The 6,769-nt window shown below is 42.0% G+C and overlaps 1 protein-coding gene across 3 annotated transcripts in view; it reads left to right on the top strand.

The window, feature by feature from the left end:
- The window catches only part of ERAP2 (endoplasmic reticulum aminopeptidase 2), a 126,476-nt gene that overhangs the window by 68,905 nt on the left and 50,802 nt on the right, over window positions 1–6,769 (top strand). The window contains exons 1-2 of one of the 3 annotated variants that reach the window (XM_032156769.2): window positions 3,478–3,608; window positions 4,564–4,592. The exons of 1 other annotated variant lie outside the window; for it this stretch is intronic. The gene's annotated coding sequence lies outside the window, so the exon portion shown is untranslated. Of the gene's footprint in view, window positions 1–3,477; window positions 3,609–4,563; window positions 4,593–6,769 lie in introns of those variants that run through there. One more of the 3 variants, XM_058440684.1, reaches the window with a different exon arrangement.

The following is a 6,769-nucleotide window of genomic DNA, read 5'->3' as shown; positions in this document are numbered from 1 at the left end:
TTTTTTCTTGTAAATTTGTTTGAGTTCATTGTAGATTCTGGATATTAGCCCTTTGTCAGATGAGTAGGTTGCAAAAATTTTCTCCCATTCTGTAGGTTGCCTGTTCACTCTGATGATAGTTTCTTTTGCTGTATTTGTCACAGTTTTTATAGGTCAAGAATTCAGACAGGGCATAGCTAGGATGACTCTTCTCTGCTTCAAAATCTTGGAGTCTTAGGTGGAATTCTTGAAGGGTGGCGTTGGGATGATTTGAAACTCATTCATTCACTTGCCTGGTATTGGATGCTGGCTGTCACCTGAAAGTATCTAGCTGGAAGTATCTGCCAGAATGCCAACAAGTGATCTCTCCTTTTGGGCCTGGGCTTCCTCATAGCCTCATGGCAGGGTCCAAGGACCAGCAGAGAGAGACAGAACCAAGGAGAAGTAGTAGTTCCAAGAAATATTTAACAACCAGCTCTCATGGTAGGAAAAAGGTCCTGCTTTGTATAATTTGTTTATTTACCTGCTTTAATACTCTATGTGGGCTGGGCGCAGTGGTTCATGCCTGTAATCCCATCACTTTGGGAGGCCGAGGCCGGCGGATTACCTGAGGTCAGGAGTTCAAGACTAGCCTGGCTAACGTGGTGAAACCTTGTCTCTACTACAAATACAAAAATGAGCCAGGTTTGGTGGCGAGTGCCTGTAATCCCAGCTACTTGGGAGGCTGAGGCAGGGAGAATCGCTTGAGCCCAGGAGGCGGAGGTTGCTGTGAGCCGAGATCGCACCACTGCACTCCAACCTGGGTGACAGAGCAAGACTCCATCTCCAAAAAAAAAAAAAAAAAAAAAAAAAAAAAAAAACACCAACAAAAAAAAAAAAAAAAAAAAAAAAAAAAAAAAAAAGACTTTATTCTCAGGCTACCAACTTGAAGTCACTGACTCAACATTGGAAAGATGTATACAATCAGTTCTCTCTTAAAAGTCAGCCCAGCACTCCACGTGCACAGAAGCCACCTCCCTTCTATGACCTGCTGCATATTATTGAAGGCAGTTACAAAAATCTACCCAGATTCAAGGAGAGGAAACAGAGACCTCACTAACAAGAGCAAGTGGGACTGGCTATCAGTGTGGCCATCCTTAGAAATACAACCTACCACCCCTTCAGTAGAGCATTAATACCTAAACTTTGCCTTATGCTGTCTTTTGTGGGGAACTTTGACTAAGGCAACACGGATATATCGCTTTTCATTCTCACAACAGCCCTATGAAGTTTGTGCTATTTTCCCAACATTTGATAAATGAGGAACTTAAAACTTAAGAGAAAAAGTGTCTTGCCCAAGGCCACCCAGCCATTCAGGAATTGAGCTGGGATATAAAGAGGGAATGTTTTATTTAAGATCCTGAACTCCTAACCCTAGGCTAGTGGTTGTCAAATTTTAGTGTGTATCAGAACCATTTGGAGAGCTTGTTAAAATACAGATTTCTAGACGCCACCCCGAGTTTCCAATTAATTCCATTTGGGAAAGACTGAGAATCTGCATTTCTAACAAATGTTCAGGGTGCTGCTGATGCTGTTGGGGGGCAAGGCATACTCTGAAAATCACTGCCCTAGGCTATACTAATGCATAGTTATTCAAGCATTCAAATTAGATTTAGTAATGGTATCATAAAAATTCTCACCCCCAGTCCTCAACTTCATATATCGAAATCCAAGCCTACCGATAAATCTGATTATCTTAAGTCTGGGTTGTGTACTCGCAGAACGTTATTGCTTTTTGGATTGTGTGATTTGCCTCAAGATGTGTGTTTTCACAAAGTGTTAGCTCTACAACACAGGATTCTCTGCAGTTACACTTGTTACCACTAGATGAAGCTCCTGCTGCTTTTGCTTTCTTCGCTCAAGAGAACTTGTTGGTTGGCTACTAGATGACACTGATTGTAATTTAAAATGCATAGCTAGGGTTACACAGAGTTGCTTTGCTCTGAAGATGGAGTGACCAGTCTTATCAGTTAATAAAATTCAGAAAGCTAGGTGGTAAAGTGTACATCATGGCCTGAAGGCTGTAATCCATAACTTCTCTAGTTGATAACTGCTTATTTAAAAGTATGCACCCATCACCCTCTACCCTCCACTGACTAGTTTAATACCAAGTGTTGGCTTTAGAGAGGTATAAACAAAGGACACCCATGAAAAGAAGAAGACTCTATTTACTCCTGGATGAAAGTTGAGAATTAGCTTACTCAACATATTTCCAAAGTACAACCATGAGCCCACTCACATTTATTTAGTTTACAGAGTTATTAGAAAATAACAGGTAGATTCAGGATTTTTATAGAAAAGGATGGTAGAAGGAGCAATCTGTCTGGAACAAAGGGCTTGGGGATTTTTGCTGTATTCAAATGTCAAAAACATCGTCAAATGGCTCTCGAGAGTTAGGAAGACAGCTGAAGGAGACGAGTGTTGAATTAGGGAAGGGTAAACATAAGTCTAGTGAAAACTCTTCAATAATCTGAGTATGAAGACTGTGGAGCTATTGTAAGGTGATCAGACATCTAGTCACATTGAAATGGTTCAGATAAGAGGATGGGTGCCCAGGCAAAAGGCCCAGAAAACCCTTTTTGGAGGCTTAGGGAAATCTGCAAATGGGACAGGGATGGGGGAGGGTGCTGCCTCTTGCTTTAATGGCACAGTATGTAATTGGACCAACCCTCCCACTGAAGACAATTGTAAACACTGACAAAATAGAAAAAGATCTTTAAAGCATAAAAGTCTAAAAAGATAGTGAAGAATTACTAAGCTAAGAGTCTAGAAAAGTTGGAAACCCAAAGAGGTGAACCAGGGATTCCAGAAATGCCCCAGGGGCATTTGCAGATTTGGAAGAGGAAACTGAGAGGCAGACTAAGCTTTTGATAGTAGGACCAGGGGGTGCAAAATCTGAGAGCTGCTGACAGTAATGAGAAAGGCAGTCCCTGACAGCCAGGAGCTGACCGGGCACTCACAGCCAGACCTCAGTGTTCCCCTGTTGAGCACAAACAATTTCATGGAATATGAACATCAGACACAACCACTCTTGTGACTCTGATGGATCAAGACAAACACAAGCCAACTCCATAATCATGTCTGAACACAGGCAGACATGAACCTTGTCCAAACCACAAAAATGACCAAACATCTTCAGGTCCTGGCTAATATGAATGACTGCTGTTTCTTCACCAATTTCAGCCTTAGCCTTATTCTAATCTCTTAATAAGATATGAAATCATACAATCACCCCCACTTTCTTAGAACATTTAAACCAAAACAAAGCCCTGCCCCATGAAGCTCTCATGTAAATCACCTATAACATCCCATAATGACCTCTTTCTGACACTCTCTTTCTGAGATGCCCCAGGGCTCCCCAGGGTATTTTCCCTTGCTGTAGTGAGTTCATAAACCCAGTTGGTTCAAAAATCACCACCAATCTTTTTGCCTAGGTGGGTGGTGGATTTTTCTTTTATTACTATAAATGCTGTTGAGCTTTGTGCTGGAACACAGATAAGTTACTTGAGAAGTTTCATCCTTTTGGATCCTGCTCTTAAGATTTGTTACGCAGGACCAGAGCAGAGACTTATCTGCTCCCCACTACTGAGGTAAGACACTTTAGCATACTCTACCCATTGGCCCATTCATCTTGAGGTTTTCCAGTTTGATAGGTAGGTACAAGCACTATTTCTGTCTCTGTGCAAGCACCAGGCTTTGTTCCCACTAATCCTTTTCAGTGGTTCAGTTTCTGGCAACGTTTATTTTCTGCTCATGCGCATATTGATCACTGATCAGCAGAATACTCCAGGAAAATCCTCGGCAGGTTTCCAAAGCCTGCCCTCCCACACACCGTTCGCCTCTTTCTGCAGCTGTCTCCTCTTTGGTATTCATCCTATGAACTCTGGTTTCCTTGCTCTCCCAGACTCTCATCTCCATCTCCTCAACTCAGAGAATCTGCTGGGCTCTGCCTTAGTTCTGTCTCCCTGCAAAGCAGCCTGGAACCTGTCTCAAGGCAGAAAGCTGGGAAAGTCACAGAGCATGCCTATTTGTTTCCTTCTCTCCAGGGATCCCTGTCTTGGGTTGCTTGATATTCATTGTCTTGTAAACTGTCTTTTGTCCATCTTTTTTTTTTGGTTGTTTTAAGCAGGAGAATAAATCAGCGTCCCTACTCTATCTTGGCCAGAGGCAAAAGTTTTTATAGATCCTTTAGTTAAATATTTAAGTAGGGGAGAAGCCAAAACATTACTGATTTGGTTTAATCAGTTGGTTTTAATCGGTTGGTTGAAGGCATGCAAATTTACTTTCAAAATATTTAACAAGCTCAGAATCACCCTGGTTTATTTTGCCATCATTTTTCCTGTTTGAGAATGTGTCATCAGTCATTTAAATAATCTTTAATTGGAAAGAAAATAACAGAGGCACCAGTATATTTCATTTGGCTACTAAATAAAAATTTTTAATGTGGTAAAATAGCAGTTGTTCAGTGTCAAGTTTGTCTACTATTCTGTTCTACTTTAACAACATCAGATTTTTATGGTGGCATTTTTCTGTTTTTGTTTTCAGTAAGTGCTTCGTGGAAGGCATTGCAAAAGGTAACCATTTTTGAAAAACCATCTTCCTGTCAGTTACTGATTTAAAATTCTGAGAATACATGTTTTAATTTTCTGTTGCAACTGAATGAGTTTAAAAGAAGCTATAGATTGCATTTACTAGGTGAATTTCCCCTCCCTACCCCCATTTCTCATATTTTGCATAAGGCCCTGAGTCTTTACACTAACATAAACTTTCACTGATTTTCTTTAAATTAAAAATTTGAAGCCCATAGTATAGACTCTGTCTCTATTTTGTCTGAAAATGAACATAGGCATAACAATAATTCTTAGAAGTATTTTTAATAGATTTATAGAGATCCTTTTGAAAAATAAAATGGAAGTCAGAGAAAAGGAAGCTACTTTTTAAACTATAAGTTGGCTTGAGAGTGACAAGCATCTAGCACTGACCAAGGCCAAGCTGTGACTATATTAAGAGGAAGAAGTTCAACAGCCACATTAGCAAAAAGGGAGACGGAGATTCAATAAAGTTTTGTTTGTCAGGAAGCCATTTGTCATTTTATTCATTCTGCATCTCCCCACTGGCAACACAGGCAGTATTAGGAAGTAAATTTTTTTTTTTTTTTTTTTTTTTTTTGAGACGGAGTCTCGCTCTGTCGCCCAGGCTGGAGTGCAGTGGCGCCATCTCGGCTCACTGCAAGCTCCGCCTCCCGGGTTCCCGCCATTCTCCTGCCTCAGTCTCTCCCAGTAGCTGGGACTACAGGTGCCCGCCACCACGCCCGGCTAATTTTTTGTATTTTTAGTAGAGACGGGGTTTCACCGTGGTCTCGATCTCCTGACCTCGTGATCCACCCGCCTCGGCCTCCCAAAGTGCTGAGATTACAAGCGTGAGCCACCGCGCCCGGCCTAGGAAGTAATTTTTTGTTTGTTTGTTTTAGACAGAGTCTCGCTCTGTTGCCCAGGCTGGAGTGCAGTGGCATGATCTCTGCTCACTGCAACCTCTGCCTCCCGTGTTCAAGCGATTCTCCTGCCTCAGCCTCCTGCGTAGCTAAGACTACAGGCACATGCCATCACACCCAGCTACTTTTTTGTATTTTTAGTAGAGATGGGGTTTTACCGTGTTAGCTAGGATGGTCTCGATCTCCTGACCTTGCAATCCGCCTGCCTCGGCCTCCCAAAGTGCTGGGATTACAGGTGTGAGCCACTGCGCCAGGCCAGGAAGTAATTTTTAAGGCATCTGAGTGCCTGAAATAATGTTCAACTAGCTTCATTTGTTGATTTTTCAGTTTGCAGTATACCGAAAGAAACAATTCTGAGAGGTTTAGGATGGTGGTTAGGGATAACTGAAGGTGACTATAGAAGGTAAATAAAAATTGGATAATAATGGAGGGGTGGAATAAACTTTGTACAGTACTCACAAGAATTTGAAAACATATAGCAACATGGGGTCATTTACTACACCTCGTTTGCCACAAGAACAGCACTTTATTACAATATAAAATAAAATGTTATTATAATGAAAGTAGGCTGGGCATAGTGGCTCTCACCTGTAATTCCAGCACTTTGAAAGGCCAAGGCAGGGCCAGGCATGGTGGCTCATGCCTGTAAGCCAGGCAGATCACCTGAGGTCAGGAGTTTGAGACCAGCCTGACCAACATGGTGAAACCCTGTCTCTACTAAAAATACAAAAATTAGCCAGGCACGGTGGTGGGCGCCTGTAGTCCCAGCTACTAGGGAGGCTGAGCCAGGAGAATCGCTTGAACCCAGGAGGCAGAGGTTGCAGTGAGCCAAGATCACATCACTGTACTCCAGCCTGGGTGACCAAATGAGACCCTGTCTCAAAAAAAAAAAAAAAAAAAAGGAAGAAAGGCCAAGGCAGGTGGATCACTTGAGCTCAGGAGTTGAAACCAGCCTGGGAAACATGGCAAAAACCCGTATCTACAAAAAATAAAAAAATTAGCCAGGTGTGGTGTTGCACACCTATAGCCCCAGCTACTTGGATGGCTGAAACAAGAGAATCGCTTGAGCCCAGGAGGTTGAGGCTCCAATAAGCTGTAATTGTGCCACTGCATTACAGCCTGGGCAAGAGAGCAAGACTCTGTCCCAAAAAACAGAAAATAAGAATAAAAGTAACTGATGCAAGTAAAGAACTTTAAAGTTTACAAAACATTTATGAATTGTCTTTCATATATTTTCCCTAATTGATTCTTGGATTGACA

This window comes from Hylobates moloch, unplaced genomic scaffold (assembly GCF_009828535.3).
Source record: "Hylobates moloch isolate HMO894 unplaced genomic scaffold, HMol_V3 SCAFFOLD_6, whole genome shotgun sequence".
NCBI lineage: Eukaryota > Metazoa > Chordata > Mammalia > Primates > Hylobatidae > Hylobates > Hylobates moloch.
Note: the sequence above shows the minus strand (reverse complement) of the source record. Positions and strands in the feature narration are given on the sequence as shown.